This window comes from Dromiciops gliroides, chromosome 5, assembly GCF_019393635.1.
Source record: "Dromiciops gliroides isolate mDroGli1 chromosome 5, mDroGli1.pri, whole genome shotgun sequence".
Classification (NCBI taxonomy): domain Eukaryota; kingdom Metazoa; phylum Chordata; class Mammalia; order Microbiotheria; family Microbiotheriidae; genus Dromiciops; species Dromiciops gliroides.
Genome location: NC_057865.1, coordinates 35,881,674 through 35,903,725, shown reverse-complemented (window position 1 = coordinate 35,903,725; position 22,052 = coordinate 35,881,674).

The window sequence follows — 22,052 nt, the reverse complement described above, 5'->3', positions numbered from 1 at the left end:
AAAATCATCAGCATACAGCTAGTAATTAAATCCATCAGAGCTGACCAGATTGCCAAGTGAACTAGTAGAGAGGGAGAGGAAAGGAGGGCCCAGGACAGAACCCTGAGGGACACCAGTTGTTAGACAGCATGATCTAGAGGATCCTCCAGCAAAGGAGACAGAAGAGGAGCAGGCAGATAGGTAGGAAAACCAGGAGAGAGGGTGTCTGAAAAACCTATAAAGAAGAGTATCAAGAAGGAGAGAATGATCAGCAGTGTCAAAGGCTGTAGAGAGAATGACGATTAAGACAAGGGCTTAGGGGCAGCTAGGTGGCACAGTGGATAGAGCACTGGCCCTGGAGTCAGGAGGACCTGAGTTCAAATCCGGCCTCAGACACATGACGCTTACTAGCTGTGTGACCCTGGGCAAGTCACTTAACCCCAGTTGCACCATCAAAAAAAAAACAAAAAAAAAAAAGACAAGGGCTTAAAGCCCTTCCCAGTCTGCCTGTTGTTGTCTTGGTTTCACATACTTTACCTTATCCTGTGCTTCAAGCCAGACTAGCTACTTGCTGTTCCCTGTACATGCCATTTCAGCTGTCTGTCCCCTTCCTCTGCACCTCTGCCTTTCTTAAAGTTTTAGCTCATGGGTCACCCTCCTGCACTGGGATTGATTCCCTCCCGTCCCCTCCCCTCCCTTTCCCCTGCAAGCTGTTTTCCGTTGAAATTATTTAATATATACTTTATACACTGGGCTGGGAACCACTCCTTTTCCTGAGTTCAAATCTGGCCTCAGACACTTCTAGCTGTGTGATCCTGGGCAAATCACTGAACCTGGTTTGTCTCAATTTCCACATCTATAAAACGAGCCGGAGAAGGAAATGGCAAACCACTCTAGTACCTTTGCCAAGAAAACCCCAAATGGGGTCACAAAGAGTTGGACACAACCTAACAACAACAATAACAATATATGCCTTGTGTTGCCTTTAATAGAATGTAAACTCTTCGAGGGCAGGGATTTTTTTGTTTTTGTCCTTGTATTTCTAGTGAGCAGCAAGGCATCTGGCACATGATAGATCCTTAATAAATGCTTCCTGAATGGAGAATCCACATGAATATTTTACACAGCGCTTTGAATTCCTCCGATGAGGTGGTCTACATACATATAGCTGAATTGTTACAATTGTTACCATTAACAATGGCAAGGTCATTGACACCATGTAGGCTGTTCCAAAACATAACAGCTCTATCAGGGAATTTAATTTAATTGAGACATACTGTAATTTGGATTACATTTTTTTCCCTAATTTAATTCCTTCTGCCTGATTTTTTTTTATTGTGTAGTTGTTAGTATCTAAATTATTAATTTAGTCACTTTGTTTTATTGTATTTTTACTGGCACTGCTCATCAGTGCTAACAGATTTAAATATGGGTCTCAGTGGTTACTAAAAGCAAAGTGATGTACGATGAAAATAGGGGAAAGAAAAAAGTACAGAGAAAAGGTTCACTTATTTAAACTGGTCCATAATGTACAGTATTTCTACCTCTTCTCTTCTCTCTCTTTTTTGTTTTTTTGGGCAGGGCAATGAGGGTTAATTGACTTGCCCAAGGCCACACAGCTAGTAAGTGTCAAGTGTTTGAGGCTGGATTTGAACTCAGGTCCTCCTGAATCCAGGGCCAGTGCTATATCCACTGCACCACCTAGCTGCCCCCATTTCTACCTCTTTTCAACCTTCCCCTACCCTTTACCCCTTAACCACATCTGCCGGAAACATCAAAGTCACTACTCAGAACTAGATCTTGGTGGGTGCCCTTAAAGCTGAGAGGTTTTACTCTGACATAGATTACCTCAAATCACAGTTAGTTCCTTACACTTCATCACAGTATGACATCTCCATCAGAGTATGTGTGTGTATAAATATGTATGGGCATATATGTATGTGTATATATATAGATATATGTGTATAGAAATATGTGTGCATATATGTATGTGTATACATCTATCTATCTATCTATCTATCTATCTATCTATCTATCTATCTATCTATCTATCTATCTATCTATCTATCTATCTGATGTAGGAGGCAAAAAAGGGGTTAATAGAAAAACCTAAGAACCAAACTTTAATTCAGATATTAGCTTCAAAAGGGAGTTAGACCCCAGTTAATGGATAACTTACAAGTCAGGATGCTAGGGTCTCTTACCCACAGAAATCAGTTCCCATAACGGGACCATAAAGGGTCAGGTGAAATAACAATAAAGGGATTGACAGCCTATAGAAATTCAGACCAGAAATAAAAGAAAAATGAAAATGTTTTGAAACTAGTCATGGGAACTAGAAAGAGACATGTGCAGAAAAGGCCAAATTTGTCCCCAGATTCACCTTATGACCCATAAACCCCCAAAACACACCTCCACTGAAAAAGGTACCCACCTCGGGGGTTGATTTAGGACCCCCAGGAACTCCAAATTATGATAGGCCCTCCCCTGTACCTCCCCAAGGTGGAGAATATTATAATGAGTAGGACAGGCACTCCCCTGACATCCCTAAACTGGAGATTATTATAATGAGACTGATAATCAATTTATCCATAATATAAATATAACTGTCTTTTCTTTCACTATTCGAGAGATACCTTTCCACTATTCTGGTTCTCTCCCTGTGGTCACCCACAGTATTGCAATAAAACTTGGGAAACTGAGTCACTGAGTCTTATAATTCTTTTGGGACAACTCATAATCAATGTGACCCCAAATTCAACCCACATCATATCTATCTATCTATCTATCTATCTATCTATCTATCTATCTATCTATCTATCTACCTATCATCTATCTATCTATCATCTATCTATCTACCTATCATCTATCATCTATCTATAAGAATTAGAATGTAAGCTTCTTGAGGACAGTGGCTGTTTTTGCCTTTAATTGCATAGTGCCTGACACATCAGAATAACTTAAATACTTGTTGACTTGACTTGTTCCAGTAATGAAATGGAATAATGCCACCAAAACTACCAAATAACCCCTGGACCTAGCACAGTGCTTGGCACATGGTGGGTTCTTGATAAATTCTAATCAACTCATTGAGTTGAAAGACTTTATAACATTATGCAAAATAAAACAAAATAGAGAAATGGGCTATAACTATATTAAGAGAAAAGTGAATGGAAGTGTGAGTGCTGCGATTTAGTGGGAGTGAATGAAAAGTTGCTATGCTACTTTGTGTTGAAGTTAATTAATTTAAATGTAAATAGTTACTAAACAAATATAACGGTTTGGATTTATGTTCATTGTTAGGTTCCTTTAAAAAGTGTTTACTAAGAATAAAAAAAATAAGCTTAGTTAATAGGTAATCTTAGTGTTTATTTGCCAATTAACATTTACACTCACCAAAAGCCTGGAATAGAGATTATCTTAGAGCAGGACTCATACAAGAAATAATGCCTCTTTGAATTGCTTGGTAAAAAGTAGTAGTAGGGTTACACACACACACACACACACACACACACACACACCCTTGTATCAAGCCCTCAGGAAGGATGGATGCTGTCAAGTACAAATGTCACACAGATTGATTCTGTGCATTGTTCCCAGAAGACTAGACCCCTGAACAAGGGACCCCCATTTGCTTTTTTAGGTCACTGACACAGAATCTCCACGGTGGAAGAGACTTCAGAATTTTGTTTTTGAAGGCTTCTCCTATCTAGCCAACTTCTTTATTAGCATCTTAAAGTAAAGGAGGGACTCTCTTTCCTTTTGTAGGATCATGGATTAAGACCTGAATGGGAATCTAATATTCTAGTCCATCTCCTTCATTACAGATGAAGAAACTGAAGCCCGATGGTTTTATTTTTTAATTTATTATTTTTTAATTTAGCCAACATTTATTTTCTCTCCCTTCCTCTAACTGAATAACAATGGAAAAAAAAATAAAGACCTCATAACAAATATATGGGATCAAGCAAAGTAATTTCCCTCATTGGTCAGGTCCAAAAATGTGTTTCATTCTGTACTGTACTTTGAATTGATCATCTCATAGTGAGTAGTTGGGTAGTAGGCTTCATCCTTAGTTTTCTGGAATTGTAGATTGTCATGGAATTGTTAAGAGTCCTAAAGCTTTTCAAAACTGCTTTCTTTATATTGTTGTTCTCATTGTGTAAATTATCCACCTCCTGTTTAATCTATTCCTTTGAAAGAAGGCAGACCCTCCAGGCACTAGTGATATCCCACCCAGTTTTAATGATATCTCTGAGGTCAAATTTACTTCCTACAACCCCTCATCTGTTAGCGCTGGTCCTCCAAAGTGACCTGATATCCACTCTGGACACATCTTGATTTTATCTAGTTATGTACAGATTGCCATCTCTATTAGAGCGTAATCTCCTTGGGGGCAGGGATGGTCTTTGTTTTTTATTATTTCCCCCTCCTCATAATTTAGCACAGCACGGGAAACAATTATCCACATACTTATTTATAGACTGAAGCTATCAATATTATTGTTGCCCCTTTTCCTAATTATTGCCTCCTGTGAATATTGGACATTTCCTCAGTAATTACTCTTGTTATTTCATCCCCATAATCTCTGTGCTACCTGCTTAGGGAGTTGTATTTAGCAATTCTCCTCTAGTTTTAGTTTAACATCATCTGGATATAATCCAAAAGTCTCCAAAGGTGTTATGGGCCTTGGGTACCTCAGAAGTTTTCTGGGGGAAATCAAGGAAACTTCTCCTTGAGAAACTAAACCAAAGGACAGACATACCTAAAGAGATAAGCGGCACCCAATCTGGACGGAGATAACTCCAGGACCACCACCCTTCATTCCAGTTTCCCCCACCCCTCAAGGAGATAACCCTATTAGGCATGGCTGCTGCCAAAGTGGCTGGAGGGGACAGAACAACCGCCCCTCACCAGACTGCTTCCAACCCACCACCCAATAAGGGAACTTTCCAAGTCAGATGATCACCACATCAGACCACCATGGTCCTCTATAAAAGTATCTGCCTGTCTCCTGCTCGAGGGGAAAGGCATCTCAGAGAGCCATGTCTCTTACCCATGAGAAGTCCAAGGACTTCTCTCTTGAAATTTATTTTATTCTAATTAGATTTGTGTGGAGGAGGGTACAGTTCTTAAAAGAGGAATTCCTAAGAACCCGTACCCCAAGCCCCCATCAATTTCCCCCATAACAAAGGGGAAATAGATTCTTTTGAGTCCTGGTTATAGCTGTGCCCCATTCCTGCTTAAGGGTCCAACATTCCAGCAGCTTAAGCCCTGGTCCAGAAATCCAGATGCTGTTCTGGGATACTTGTTTCCTTCCCATTTATGTCTTTTTATCATCTTATTCAATCAACAAAAGTGATGAAACACCACTATGTTCCTGAATTCTTTTGTTTCCTACTTTGTACTTCTTATTCTATCAAGATGTTTCCAAGGGTCTTTCTAGTAATATCCTTTGTTGCTCCTCTGGGTTTGATTTTCCTCATCTACAAAATGAGGGGACCAGATTAGAGAAGATTCAAGGCCCTGTCCAATTTTAGAATTTATGATCCTGTTACCAGAGTTAGGGGGGTTGTTATCAGGTTTGACAGATCTAGGGAGGCCTTCTGTCTTAGGGAGACATCCTCCCTCCTGATTCTGAATGGATGATTGAATGAAAAGTCACTTAGCAAATACTTATCACGTGCCAGGCATTATATTTGTTAAGAGTCAGTCTTTGCCTGAGAGTTCACATTCTCAAAGGGGAAGAGAACACCCAGAGGAAGTGAGACAAGGGAGGGTTATATTTGTTCTAGGGATGCATAAAGGTGTGTGGTGGAGTTGGGAGTTTGATACACATGGTTGGTTGGTAGATGGTGAGATAGCTTGGGTGGATATCTGTTTGGAATGTGAAGATGGAGCAAGATTTTACCTCTAGGGTCAGCCAGTGGATAGAGTGGGCTAGTTTGCTCACCCTCAGTGACCAATCAACTGAATTGGGCCCTAGGGCAGGAGCTCCAAAGACGAGTGGTTTAACTTTTTCAGGAACTGGGGCCTGGATTCTGGACGACCTAGGGTGGAGGTCTCAGGTCTCTGGTCTGATCAGTGGTGACAGGCAGATGGTGAAATCAAATGGGTTGACACAAGCAAAATCCTTGGCAAACTTTATAGCACTATATAAATGCCAGCTAATAATAGGATTTAAAATAAAATGATTGTTATGATAACCTGGGTGCAATGTTGAATGGTAAGCTGCCATAGAGCAGTTGTCTTGCTCCTGCTTAGCAGGGATTTGCCAATCACCCCTTTCTTGACTGGTTCCTGTAACCTATGCTAGTTGTCATTTCTCCTGATGGCATCCTCTTCTTTCTTCTGTGGATCATGGGAAATCAGATGCTTTTCAGGATATCTAGATCTAACCTCCATAGGAAGAACCTCAAGTTTATTCTGCAACTTGTAATTCAGAGGTTTTGTACTCTCTTCTCTGCTTTTATCCAGCCGGATGATTTCTGACACAGATTTGGATCCCTGTCCTGATCCTTGTATTTATTCTCTTTCTCCTTTGTTTGCTTATTGAAGCAGTTCTTCTGTCCCACTTCCCACTTTCCACTTCTCCTGCCCCACAGATGATCTAGAAAGGAGAGAAGCCTTCTTTTTGTTTTTTTGTTGTTGTTTTGTTTTGTGGGGCAATGAGGGTTAAGTGACTTGCCCAGGGTCACACAGCTAGTAAGTGTTAAGTGTCTGAGGCTGGATTTGAACTCAGGTCCTCCTGAATCCAGGGCCTGTGCTTTATCCACTGAGTTACCTAGCTGCCCCGAGAAGCCTTCTTTTAGCCCATAGAGAGGTTGATAGAGTTAGAGCTGAAAGGCCCCTTAGAAACACATCTAACACAGTCATTTTGATGGAGGGGGAGGGGTGGGTTTAATTGATCAGATTGGTCATGAGGTATCCTAAAGAATAACAAGACTCAGTGACTCAGTTTCCTAAGTTTTATTGCAATACTATAAGTGGCCACAGGGAAGGCACCATGGAGGTATCTCTTGAATGAATGGGGGAGAGAAGACAGTTATATTTATAGTATGGATAAATTGATTATCAGTCTCATTATAATAATCTCCACCTTAGGGAGGTACAGGGGAGGGCCTATCCTAATTTGGACTTCCTGGGGTCCTAAGGCAACACCCAAGGCAGGTACCTTTTTCAGTGAAGGTGTGTTTTTGGAGTTACACATCATAAGGTGAGCTGGGACAAATTTGGCTTTTTCTGTGCATATTACCTCAACTTGCCAAGGTCAGAGTATCCCTGTGTTTTTCATCCCCAGGAAGAGTTTCTGGGTATTAACATTCATCAGTTAGGATTTCTATAGCTTGTCTTTTTTTTTTTTTTTTTGTGGGGCAATGGGGGTTAAGTGACTTGCCCAGGGTCACACAGCTAGTAAGTGTCAAGTGTCTGAGGCTGGATTTGAACTCAGGTACTCCTGAATCCAGGGCCGGTACTTTATCCATTGCACCATGTAGCTGCCCCTATAGCTTGTCTCTATGTTTTTGTTGTGGTTAAGGTCTCTATGACCTGCCTCTTTATGTTTTTGTTATGAGTGGTAATTAATAGGGGTAATTAATAGAAGTCAGATCTCCAGGTACCAGTTAAGAAGAACCTAGGCCCTAACTTTGATGAGGGCTCAAGTCTTAAGTTATCCATTTGTCCCTTTCAGAACTGGGGTCTGTAAGTTATAGCCCTTCTTGGAGCTCAGATCTAAATTAGAGCTCAGGCTTTAGGTTTGTCTGTTAACCCCTTTTAGGTACTATTCATAGCTACTATTGATAGGTTATCTATTAACCCTTTTAGCCTCCTCCATCAATTTTACAGATGAGGCACTGAAGCCCATAGAGGTTAAGTGATATGCCCAAGGTCAAACAGCCAGTAAAGTCTGAACCAGGCTTTGAACTTAGATCCTGTGAATCCGTGTTCAGGTCCCTTCTCATTGTACCATACCTATCTCATGTGGCAGGGAGATTAACTGGAATTTCTAATGCCAATATTAATGGCTCTGGATGAAACATAACACAATCCTACTGCAATATTGATGGGTCACTATGAGTCAGTCAATAAAGATTTATTAAGCCCCTACTATGTGTCAGGCACTGTGCTAGGAAGAGGCTACAAAAAAAAGAGGCAAAAGACAGTCCCTACCCTCAAGGAGCTCACAATCTAATAGAGGGAATCATGGATCCAATAATTTACTCTTTCTACATGCTAAAATTGAGATCCACAACTCATTGTTACTCTTTGTTTTTTGTTTTTGTTTTTTTTTTTTGTGGGGCAATGGGGGTTAAGTGACTTGCCCAGGGTCACACAGCTAGTAAGTGTCAAGTGTCTCAGGCCGGATTTGAACTCAGGTCCTCCTGACTCCAGGGCTGGTGCTTTATCCACTGTGCCACCTAGCTGCCCCCTGTTACTCTTGCTAATAACTTTGTCACTTGGTCAGCTGGGCTGGTCACTTGTGAGGGCAAGGGATAGCCAGAGTGTTTACTCTTAGGAAGACTATTCATTCTTAGAAAGCCAAAAGAAACTTAGGAAGGTCTCCAACATATTAGGTCAACTCCTTGTGAGGAAGAGTTTACCCAAGTAAGACCAGAAGTTTTAGTGACTCTTCATTATTTCTAAGATAAAAGACAAAGTTTCTATTTGTAACTTTCAAATTAAAAAAAAATAATATTCATTGATATTGTTTGTTTTTACATTATCTACATTTCTCAGTGTAGTTCTCCTCCCATCCCCTCCCAGAGAGCCATCCTTTATGACAAAAGAATTTAAAAAGAAGAAAAAAAACAATTCAGCAAAATCAACCAATACGATGAAAAGGTCTTAAATTTGTGATGTTGCACGCCCATAGTCTCCTACTTCTACAAAGAAGAGAGGGAGGTGTCTTTCCATCTTTCTTCTTTGGGGCCAAGTTGGATCATTATAATTTTGCAGCATTCTATTTCAATTGATTTGTTATGGTTCTTTCCACTTAAATAGTCAAATTCAGGGATTTGCTTCATTTTGCATCAGAGAATATAAGTCTTCTCACTCTTTTCTATATTCATCATATTTATGATGGCATCTCTACCTGGATGTCACACCAGCACTTCATTTGCAGTATGCCCCAAACCAAGCTTGTTATTCTTGTCACAAAACTTCCTTTTCAAATTTCGTAGTTTATGTCATTGGCAAAACTTTCTCTCATGTTCTAAACTTTGAATTTATTTTTAATTCTTACTCTCCAATCTCATATCTAGTTACCAAGTACTATCAATTCTCTTACATTCTTTCTTTCTGTTCTCATTGCCCCCATCCTAGTACATGCCCCAATTATCACCCATTTCACTATAGTAATCATGTATGCATAGGTCTTCTTCTCTTCACTCTTTTCCCTTTTCAAACCATCCTTAACATCCTTGCCAAACTCATCTTCCTTATGAATATCTGGTCCTATGACTTCTCTCCTAAAAAAGAAAGAAAGAAAATACCTTCAATGGCTCCCTATTGCCAAACAAAGTACAAATTCCTCAGCCTCCATCCAGTTCTTAATCTGGCTCTACTCTAAGTCTCCAACCTTATCTCTTCCTACTCCCCTCCAGCCAGACTGGACTATTCATTGTTCTCTATACAAGCTCCAACCTTTCCCATCTGCATACCTTTGCTCATACTGTTCTTTGTGCCTGAAGTGGCCTCACTCAAGAAGTAATGGAGGAAGGATTTATTAAGTATTTACTATGTGCAGAGTACTGGGTATACCAATAGAAAAGCTGTGCTATCTCCAGGAGCTCACATTCTAATGGGAGAGACAACAAATATGAGAACTTTCAGCTGCAAGTCAGATGGAGGGGTCCTCTGGTCCTTAGGGGGCCTTAGCAGAGCAGCTGGTAAGGCTTCTTCTTTCATGTCATTTCAATGGATAAAATCATAGGTTTTGATGTTAAACCATTTGACAGTGCCAAGGACTTTGGTGGCAAAAACTTTCTTTTCTGTGCCTTCAATCGCTGTGGCTGTAACACCTGCAGGAGCAATTGCCAGGCTGAGTCCCCAGAGGGCTTGCTGTCCAGAAGGATGGATGTGGACACTGGGCTAGAAGCATTGCTGTTCCAAAGGCTTCTGGGCTTTGGGTCCTGGGCTGTCTCCATCAGGGTGTGAGGGGAGATGGCGGTCAAGGTGGTGATGGTGGTTTGATGTTCCTGGGACATGCTACCTTATGTCTCTTCTTAAGGAGAGTTGTTTCTACTAAACTGGATGCCAGCCTCGTGGATGGCAGTTGGGGAGGGGAGGTGGCTGGCTTCTTCTCCGTAGCAGCCACCTCTCCAGATGAGATCTGGGCTAGAAGCGGGACTGGTCATCTAGTGGATGCTACCACTGCCAGGCCTCCTGTGCATAGCTGCCTGTTGGTGGCAGTTGGTCAGCAGTTACTGGTGGTGATGAGGAAGATGGACCCCTTCTCCTTATAGCTTATACTCCAGCTATTGAATTTCTACCCATTCTTTAAGGTCCAAATATCTCTTATTCTAAGAAACCTTCTCCCATTCTCTCAGTCGGTAAAGACTTTCCCCCTCATTCCAGACAGGATTTTGCTTGTACTTCTCTTTTGAACTTATATATCATTTAGTATGAGTTATTTGTATATGTGTAATATGTTGGACTAGATTCTAAACTCCATGATGGCTTAGCATCATAGGATTGACGATGAGGGCAGTGACTACATCTTACTTAATACCACCTATCTCCCAGGGTTGTTGTGAAGATAAAATGAAATCATCTTCGTAAAGCTCTTTGCAAACCTTAAAGTGCTATATAAATGCTAGCTATTGTTATTAAGTCCTAATTATTCCTCCATCTAGGATGGAGCACAACATAATAAAAGTATTAGGTCTAGGACCTCTAGCTTTCCCATTCTCACCATTGGACTTAATGTCCTGTTCATTTCCATCCTGCACATTATAATTCAGGGTTGAGCAATAATGGAGCCCACAAAAACAAAAATCAGATTGAATTAAAATAAATAATTAAAATAACTAATATCAAATACAACATGTTACAATCCTACTGGGTGACACTGTGCACAATCCTTTCTACTCTCTGTAGATTTCAAAGCACTTAACATTACCTTAAACCTCATTAAGCTGGGTGTTGAATCAGACAACACTTGATTCCCTAAGTCTACTCTTATTATTTATTTAGCACCATCAGGGACCTGCAAGGAGTTGGTTCTTAGTGGGAATTACAGGTTCCAAAGTGATGAAACTTTCTCTACAATCTCCCAAAAGGACAAGTACAATTCAGCCATTAGCCCTTCTCCACAAAGAAAGGATAATAATAAAGAAAGATTATAGGATATCCACCGGGTCTTACAAATAAGTGTTGGCAAGTTTATTTTTATCCAGGCTGGATCTGGACCACTTTACTATTCATACCTTTGTCCTTTAGAATAAAAGAACGCCTGAGCTTTTCCTAGGGAAGAGAGAGGTAGAATTCTAGAATATCCCAGAATTTGAGAGTTGGAAGGGACCTTATCCACCAAGTCATCTAATCCATAATAAAGTCCCCACCTCCTTTTCCCTCCTCCCAACTATAACACTGGGAAAGTGCCTGTGCTTAAAGGCTTCCAAGGAAGGGGAGCCCACAGTTCTGGAGGCAGCCCAAGCTGCTTTGGGACAGCTTAGCCTGTCCCTGACCCTGACCCTATATTTCTTTGTAAATTCTTTGCTCCTGGTTCATCCCCCTGGGGCCAAAAGGGGTCAGTCTACTCTCTCTTCCTTGTGGCAGGCCTTTAGGCTTTTGAATACAGCCATCCTGTCCTCTCTGAGTCTTCCTAACTTGTCTAATTTTTTCTTTTTTTCTTTTTTTGGGGCAATGGGGGTTAAGTGACTTGCCCAGGGACACATGGCTAGTAAGTGTTGTGTCTGAGGCTGGATTTGAACTCAGGTCTTTCAGAATCCAGGGCCAGTGTTTTATCCACTGTGCCACCTAGCTGCCCCCTCATTTCTTTCAACTGATCCTCATATACCCTGGATTCAAGTCCCTTCTTCATCCTGATGGCCCTTCTTTCTGTCCTCCTCTATAAATGTTCACACAAATGAAGACAGTATTTTGGTAGCTTTTTTCCTCCTCAACTAAAATGAATAATGGTGATGATGATGATGGGTAGCATTTATATAGCACTTTAAGGTTTACAAAGTACTTTACAAATATTTTATTTTTACCCTGATGAATGATTATTATTTATTAATTATAATTATCCCCATTCTGTAGATAAGGAAACCAAGGCCAGCAGATGTTAAGTGATTTGCTTAGTTTCACAGAGTAAGGAAGTGTCTGACACTGGATTTGAACTCAGGGCTTCTTGACTCCAGAATTCTATTCACTGTGCCACCAGCTGCTTCTCAAGTTCCAGATTTTTCCCTCACTTTCGGGATGAAAAATTTTTTTGTTGCCTCATCTTTTCTGCATTTTAAAGAGAAGAATTTCTAGTTCATGAATGGTGACATCATGCTGGCCATTGTCTTGTCTGATCTCTGTTTCGTTGTTAATGTGAAGCTCACATGATTCTTTCTAGCCTCTGGAGCATTTAAGTCAACATGATTCTCTTTGCTTATTTCCAAAAGAGGTTATCTGTCCTCTTAGACTCAATTTTTCTTGATATAAACTTTGTCAGACTTTGACTAATTTAATTAAAAAACATTATTCCATTAGAGCCCAGAGCAATAAATCCCCTAAACTAGGTATAGACTATTTGGCCCTAGCTAACTTTCAATATATGTGATTAACAGTAATTACATTCCTGTCTATTAAGTGCTAAGCATCCTTCATATTCAAAATTATGCTTACAACCATTCCTGAAATTAGAAGAGGCAAATTACATGAATACTCTTTGTGGATCACAGTAGTGAATATCCTGGCAAAATTCTCTGCAAGGGAAAGGCCAACACAGGTGTGGGCAAGGGGCTGCTTTTTAGGTGACTGCTGGCCTTATGCTTGCTTAAGTCTAGAATCTGATTGCCTAAAGTTCATCTATCCTAAGAATCTAGGTTGCTAATGGACTAGAATAGAGCAGAACTCTGAGTTTGGTGTCATGAAACTTCTATCATTCTTCCTTCAGCACAGTGCCTGTGCCTGGCACATAACAGGTGCTTAATAAGTGTTTATTAATTGATTGATTAGTACTATTGGAGGGGTTTTTAGTGAACAGTGATGGCTAAGGATGTGAATTTCCTTCCAATAGGATCTGATCTTTTTCATCATTGCTCTGTTTCATGAAGGAGGATGAAGAAGGATTGGAACAATATGGAGGAGAGGAACAAATTGGATACTTATGACAGTGCTCTTATTCATTTTATTTTATTTTATTGCAGGGCAATGAGGGTTAAGTGACTTGCCCAGAGTCACACAGTTAGTAAGTGTCAAGTGTCTGAAGCCGGATTTGAACTCAGGTCATCCTGAATCCAGGGCTGGTGCTTTATCCACTGCACCAGTCTAGCTGCCCCTGCTCTTATTAATTTTAAAAGAAATTAAGAAAAATTGATAGTGGAGACCAATGGGTGAGGAAAAAATAAATTAAAGATAGAGGGGAGTCAATGAACATTAAGAGAAGAGTTCTCTTAGGAATGACCCCCAAAAAAGTTGGAATAGGATAATACCTCATTGGGACAACAGTGTTGTACACTAGATTTGGCATCAGAGTCATGAGTTCAAATTCTACTTCTGCCACTTCTGCCCCCATATGATCTTGGGCAAGTTATTTATCCTTCCTGGGTCTCAGCTTCTTCATTTGTAAAATGGGCATGAGTTTTGAGGTCCCTCCAAGTTCTGTGATCAGGGTATGTATTTATTGATTATAGATTATGCTCTGAGAACTAGACTTACTATAGTGGGGGGACACAAAAGAAGACCTGGTTCTCGCTCTCAAGAACTCACAGTATAATTGGGGGAGAAGACAGACAAATGCTATTATTCAACATAAAGATATATTAAACTATATGCTACCATATTTAAGGTCATCTGGAGTTCATAGAAATGAGTGATCTCTGTAGGCTGAAAGACAAGCTTTGGACTTCCTTTATTATAGAGTTAGGGAACTATGGGCAAGTAATATGACACATACTGCCTAACTGGTTGTTATTATTTCTTTTTTAAAAAAGAATTTTGTTATAAGGTTTGTTGGGCAGGGGAAGAGATGCTGAGAATGAACTTGGTACTTCAGCTAGTTGGTGCAAAGGAGCTGGTTCTTTGGGAAGGAAGAAAAAGGGATTATGATGGTAGGTAACCACATGAGAAAAGGCACATGAGAGGCAAAGTGCGTGGAGTGATTGGGAGATAAGAAGTATTGTCAGATGAATTGGGAACCATAGTAGAGGAAGTCAACACCAACCCTTATTGCCTTCTAGCAATTAGATGAGAGAGCAAGACCAATAGCCAAATATTTGAAAGTGACTTAGACCTACATGAAAGGTATCTCTGTCCCTCTTCCTCTCTTGTTCTCCCTTTCCATCCTATTTCCCCCTTTGCCTTCCCTTCCCCGTCTCTCCTCTCTTTTTGTCTTCTTCCTTCCCACCCTCCCTCTTTCCTTCACTCTCCTTTCCCCCTTTCCTCTTCCTGACTATCCTTTTTCCCCTTCTTCTCCATTCCTTTCTCTTTTCTCCATACCTTTCCCTTTCCTCTTCTCTCTCCCTTTCCCTCTTTCTCTTTTTTTACCCTCTGAGTTTCCTCTGCTCCTTTTTTCATATTTCTGTCAGGACCATTGAAGAAGGTCTGGTCTATAGCATGAATCTCAAAAGACCCCTGAGACTTTCTGGTCAGTAGACTTCTTGTAATGACAGTGGCAGTAGCAATATTGGAGATCTCTCTGGAGGAGCCTATAATGTATAGCAGGCCATGGATTTACATTTGGACATTTCTTGTCCATTTATAGAGAAATTTATTGGGTGAAATATTCCTGAATCATGAATTACCAGATTACTGAACTTAATCCTATTAGGCTTTTTGGAGGGAGAATGGATAAGAAGGATGTGGTGGTTGTGACATGAATGTTGGTGGACACTTACTTGGGAAAAAAATCACATCAAGTTGCTTGTGAAGAAGAAAGGTCCAGCAAAGGTGTGATTTATTTTTGAATATAATTAACACTATCACAATAAAGTAACCCAATAATTTCTTTCAGAAATTATGAAAAAATGTTTCACTTTGCTAAGGATGGTAACTATTTTGTGGTACAATGTAAAATAAAATGTTAAATCACGTACATGGTATTTTTATTTGATCTCCTTTCTTTAATTTTTATTGATGCCTTTTGGTTTTGTCTCTTCATTATTATTTGATATGCTTCCCCATTCACACCATGCCATGAACCTTTTCTTGCAAGAGAGAAAAAACAGTTAAGTAAAACAAACTGACTTAATGACCATTTCTCATAGTATAAGCAGGTATGGTAACCATAGTCACCCAACTCTCTAAAAAAAAGAGGATCATTTCTTCATCCCTTCTCTCCAAATTGGTTTGGTTTCATTTTCAGGATAACTCTCTGTGTTACAAAACTTAACCTTCCTCCATATTTCAAGAAAATATCTTTCAAATACATTTGTAATTATTTTTGGAAATTTAAAATGATTTTCCTCTGGGCACATTTTAGGTTATTTTTTGTTTCCAGTTTTTTCTTTTTAAATTCAGTATATCTGAAGGGATTCCTCCAGCTCAGCAGAAAAGAGAAACCATCGTGCAAAGGAAGAAGCTGCATTGTAGGACAACTTCTTAGAAGCCAATAGCTTTATGAAAGAGAACAAAACACTTCTTGCAAAAACTATCTGCAACTAACAAAATTAATTGGTTTATAAAATACTAGCTTTTATCTCCAACTAATAATTCCCATATATCTCTTAATCTGCCCACAAATAGTTGACAGGAAATAAAATCAGAGTTTATTAGTTCAAATTCTCCGAGACCCTATGATTCATTCTTTTTCATGATATAGTCTTTAAACTTATTTTTTTATGACTTTAATCTTAAAAGATTGATTTTTAATTAAATTCAGAGCAGTTGTTCCCTTTTAGGGGAGATGGGGAAAAACAACACAACTTATACTTGAGACCTCTGAGCCTGACATTTTCCCCCATTTTGCTGTTGGTTCTGCCATTTTCTTTATATTGTCATCTAATAAAATGTAATGATTTTCATTTTTTATTTTGATACCCAAGACTATGCCTTTTATCTGTTGCTTCCCATCTTTTAGTCCATAAATAAATCATACAACAAAATAAATGAGTTTATCTTGTGTTTACTTGGAAACGGTCAAGCATTGATGGGGAGAGGGAAAATCACTTTCCAGCTTTGACTTGCTTCTACATTTCTGATCACATTCAAGGTGTCATGTCAATCACAATCATACACAAGGGCCACATTTGGGGTGTTTTAAGCCACTGATGCTATATGATCAGCATCCTTTAAAATGAAAGCACATCTGTCTTTTGTCAACAGCCTTCTCTGCAAGGCTGCTGTTTTAATAATCTGTTATACTGTATAACTATTAAGCAGAAGCAATATTAATCCCCAGCTGCTTTTTAAAATGAGAACACGTGTGATTGTTTGATTCATATCCTCATTCTGGTTAGTCCTCCCTGTCTCCCTTTGCAAAAGTTCTCAATGTGCTAGGATGACTCTTTTGTTGACCCCCCCCCCAAAAAAAAGGGGTATTGGCAAAATTGCTCACCTTCACATATTGATTCAGGTCTTCCAACATCAAAGAAAATTAGACCCAATTCAGCAAAGCTTTAGAGAGCATGATGCGTGTGTTATCTAGAAGTATTTTCCTTCACAGATTTTTTCTTCTCCAAAATATCTTTCACACTGAGAGTGCACCCTCTTTTCTTAGGTTAATTGCTGAAATATGATGTGGCTTGGTTGCATTTTTAGCAATTTCCGGATTCTATTCCAGGACATTTGGGATGGAGCCCAAGAGCTTAGCATGTTTTCCTTTTTTCATGGTAAAATTGTGCAAATATGCATTAGAGTGTGAAAACAAACAGTCTAATACATTTTTGCAAAGCTCTTTATGTTTACTGTTTACTGCAGATACCAGATCCTAATTAAAATGCGCTAACAAAAGCCAAGATACAAAGAACAAAGATATAACGAAACTTCATCTTTATAAAATATTTGCGATTAATCCCAGGGGAATTTTTTGCCATCTACCACCATGAGGAGATTTTAAAAGGCTTCTGACAACAGAAGCATTCTAAAGTCCAATATTACCATGTGTTCAAGGAAAATTAATCATGCTATGGCTGGGTTGTGATTTGGGGGGTATGGGGGAGGGAAGGAGGCAGTTGGTGGTAGGAGGAAAGAAAAAAAAACTTTTCTAGGCATTCTAATACCTTTTCTTCAGTTCACAAACACTATCTTCACCATTAAATTGTAATGCATAAAATTAAATTTTTTAAAAAAGAAGTGAACAAAGCAATTCCAGTTTGCTTAAGAGGCTATTTTGGGGGGATCTGGCTTTAACCATTTGAATATAACTAGGAAACCTTATATTTGTAGGTGACTGAATTTCAACGGAGAATCAGAAGAATAAAGGAGAGCTGGGTATAAATAAGTCACAGCACGTTACCAACAAAAAAATTGCACAAGGGAAGTGGCATTTAAGACACTGTCAAAAAGATATATGAATGGGAAAGGTGAACTGGTCCTATTGTTAGAGTGAGGGAGGATGAATGGAAAGCCCTTGTGTTTTGCTGAGACCTGCACAATGCCAAGAGATCTAAAGGAAGGCGGACATTGGGTGGACCTCTGTGAGGATATATGTGAGGATATAGGCAGATTTATTCAGGATGAGAAGGCATGGATGCTTCCAATGTGCACCATAGTAGAGAATGGCTGCATTGCTAAGATCACAGATCCAAAGGCATACCTAAGTGTGCAGGATGGAATGGAAGGGGTCAGAGTGAAGGCAGTGAGAGCCACAGCAATAGTTTAAGGATAAGGAGGTACTGGCTCAAACCAAGATGGTGGCAGTAGACATAGGAAGAAGGGGGACATATGGAAGAACAATCAATGATAATGATTGATAATGGGCTAGCATGAATATGGCGCTGTAAGATTTGCAAAACACTTTACAAAACACTGGGAAGGAGGTACAGTTGTTATTCCCATTTTACATGTAACCCAGGCTTCTCTAGGCATGCCCAGTTCTAACATGAAAATGCCCCTTGAAGGGCCTCTTTGAGCACGCCCAGTTTGCCTAGCGTAGCCCTTTGTGTCCCCTACCATATGGGTGTGTGTGGGGGTAGCCTGATTTGATTGTCTGTTTCCATCTTTAAAACTGGCAAGACTGAGCTGTTTGCCCCTTTTTGGCCATGCCTTTTTTCCCACCATCTTTCAGATGTGCTCTCTTCATAGACTTCTATCTTCTGCACGCATCATATGGACACCATGGACTGACCAAGGAAGAGGGGAAGAACTCACCTTCCCATGCTTACCTCTCTTTTACCCCAGCTCTGAGAAGTGGGTCTACTTGTGTTTCTTCCTGTTCTGTGTTTCTTTTTAGTTTCAGGTGCTGGAGATGGTTCTTACAGACCGGGGGGTTCAAGCCATGGAGACTTTGGAGCCAGGACTGCAGGCAGGGGCATAAAGCCAGCCAGCCTGACAAAGAAGCCTTTAGACATGGGACAAGGAAGCCCTGGGACATGAGCATGGAGGGGGAGGGGGGGTTGGATTTAGAACTGGGACTGTGTTCTATAGGAACTGAGCTAAGCTATGAACCTATTCCCCTACCCCTTCCTAGAGAGTGAGGTGGTATAATGGGGAAGGAAGATTATGTCTACCATGTGTCAGGTGGGAATGAGTTTGCATATTTTCAATTATACCTTCTGAAATAAATATTCTTTGGTAAAAGGTCTGATGTTATCTACCGATGAGGAAAAAGAGGCAGACAGAGGTTAAATGACTTGTTTAGGGTTGGTCACACAGCTAGTGAGTGAGGCTCAGGTCTTTCTGATTCCAGTCCAGCACCCTATCCATTTTATCACCTGCCTGCCTCAGAAGTACAGGGTCCCTGATATATAGAAGAAGAAAAGGGGATTAAAAAAACGAATATGAGATTCCTACCTTGAGTGAACTCAAGATTGGTAGACGCTCTAGGTAGAAATAGGAAAGTAAGGTAATAGAGTTGGTTTGGGGGGGGGGCGGAAATGATAAGTTCCACTTTAGATTTCCTAGTTTTTCTAACTCTGGGTTCAAGTCTCTGGCTGTTACCCTACACTTTCTTTCTTTCTTTTTTTTTTTTGGTGAGTCAATTGGGGTTAAGTGACTTGCCCAGGGTCACACAGCTAGTAAGTATCAAGATTCCGAGGGTGGATTTGAACTCAGGTCCTCCTGAATCCAGGGCCAATGTTCTATCCACTGCTCCACCTAGCTGCCCCTACCCTACACTTTCTTCAAAAAATGTGACTCTGACCTTTAGTTCAGAGTCAAGTCGTGTTTTCTTCATAGAATCATAGATTTAGAACTGAAAGGGACCTTAGACATCATCCAGCCCAACCCTCTCTTTTTTCTCTTAAATAGTATTTTATGTCTTCCAATTACATGTAACAACAATTTAAACTTTCATTGTTTATAAAATCTCAAGTTGCAAATTTTCTCTGTCCCTCCCTTCCTTTCTCCCTCCCTAAGATTGTAAGCAATTGAATATAGGTTATCTGCATGAAATCATGTAAAACATATTTCCACATTAGTCATCCAACCCTTTTTTTTTACAGGCGAGGAAACTGAGGCCAAGAAGGGATTTGGCCAAGTAAGCGGCAGAGCTGAGACATGAGCCCAAGTCCTCTGACTCCAAATCCAGTGTTACAGCCACTCACCACTACCTTACCTCAAGATAGTAAGGAGGCATCTCAGTGGACAGAGTCCTGAACCTAAACCAGGAAGACTTGGGTTCAAATCCTGCATAGATGTTAGCTGTGTGACCCTGTAGAAACCACTTAATCTCTGTCTGCTTTCATTTCCTCACCTTTAAATAGAGATAATAATAGTTCCTCTATTCCAGGGTCATTGTAAGGATCAAATGAGATAACATATGGGAAGTGCTTTGCAAATCTTAAATCTCTGTATAGATGCCAGCTATCACAGTGGAGAAGAGCCAGAAGATACCTTTGAAATGATCCACGCCAATTCCTCCCGCTTTCTACTCCCACCTCATTTCACAAATGTGGAAAATGAGAGCCATAAAGGGGAAGGATTTTCCCTTCATCACACAGTGATTTAGTGGGACTTAAGCTTCTAAGTGGCTTCTGGGACTAGAATCTAGGTCTCCTGACTCCCAGGCTTGTGCTCATTCCTGAAGGGGAAAAAGAATTGTTTTTCTATTAGCCTCACCTCTTCCAAAGGAAGGCTACTTGGGGTGTTCAAAGACTAGGGCCTCAGGTGTGAGGACTTTCTGAGCCCTTTTCAGGACTGCTCATTCACCTTTGGTGTCTACCTAGCAGTCAACTCTCACCTGTGGCTCCAAGAAACTGCAGTTTGCCAGTGGCCACACCTTGGTAAACCATCTTAGCAGATTAAACTAGCTTGATGGTAAAGATGGGCCTCCAACCTGTTGGTGAGTGGGGGTGGGGTGTATCTACCCCAGGCATATGATGACTTTTCCTGGTGGAATGGGTTAATGGGAACAATTTGTTCCAATTGCCATGAAGGCAGCTGAAGCAGGTACTGCAGAGTACTTAGAGCTTGGTCAGACATCATTGTGACCAAGGTTATCTACTGCATCCTGGGGCATTGCCAGGGTTCTTGATTTTTGTCCTGGCCCTGGATTTTGATGACTCTGGAGGAGAGGATGAGACTGAAGACTTTGTGCAACTCTGCCTACTTAAATCCAATTCATGCATGAGTCAAGACATTACCTGTGATGCCATTGGTCCTATTTGAAAATGAAGAACAAATAGCAACAACTTGCATTCCCAACCCCAAATCAAGGAGTTGGTGCAGGAGAAAATGATGCAGTTGTTAAAAATAATCCAACATCCAAGGAGCAATGATCTAAATACACACACACAGACACTATTGGAGCTTAGATAATTCAGGAAAAGAGGCTTGTCCACCTCTGAGCACCTCTGCTCCCTGCCTCTGTTTCCTCCTCCCCCGCATTATATGAAGAGCCAACTCTTCTCCTTGCCAAGACAAACCACTTTCAACACGTGATCCCTTTCCATCCCATCTTCTTCAGCAGATTGCCCCATCTATCACACAAGGCATGCCCACTAACCATAGGTGTTCCCAAAGGCTTTGGCCAATGCCCAAATCCCATCTCTGTATTATAATTACAAGAGAAGATTTCATGGGGGAGAGAAGCTATAAATTCTCAAATTATTCTTACTCACCTCTCTCATTGGTGGTATTTTTTTTTTAGTGGGGTTAAGTGACTTGCCCAGGGTCACACAGCTAGTAAGTGTTAAGTGTCTGAGGCCGGATTTGAACTCAGGTACTCCTGACTCCAGGGCCGGTGCTCTATCCACTGCGCCACCTAGCCGCCCCCTCATTGGTGGTATTTTAAAGAACAGATATTTCTTGGAGAACCTAGGATCAAAGGTAAATCCATTTGATGCCTGATACTCAGATAGCATTACCTAGGCAGTATAGCATAGTGTAAAGAACATTGGCTCTGAAATAAAAGGTTCATATAGCTCTTCTGGTGCATATTATATACTATATACATGATCTTGGGCAAAACCCACTGAATCTTCCTGGAGCTCATTTCCCTCACCTGTGAAATGAAGAATTTAGAGATGGCTTCTAAGTTCCCTTCCAGCCCTCAATCTATGTTCTCTTGGCCACTCATAGCATTTGACTTTTCATAGAGTGTGTTGCTCAACAATTATTGAGGGGGCATTTATTTCCAATTTATTGTGGAGTACTGGAACTGGAGTCAGGAAGACATGAACTTGAATCCTGCCTTAGATTCTCTCCAGCTGTGTGATCTTGGCCAAGTCACTCAACTGCTTGAACCTCAGTTTCCTTATCTGTAAAATGAAGGCTTAGATTTGATGGTCTCTAAGTTCCATTCTAGCTCTAAAAAGATG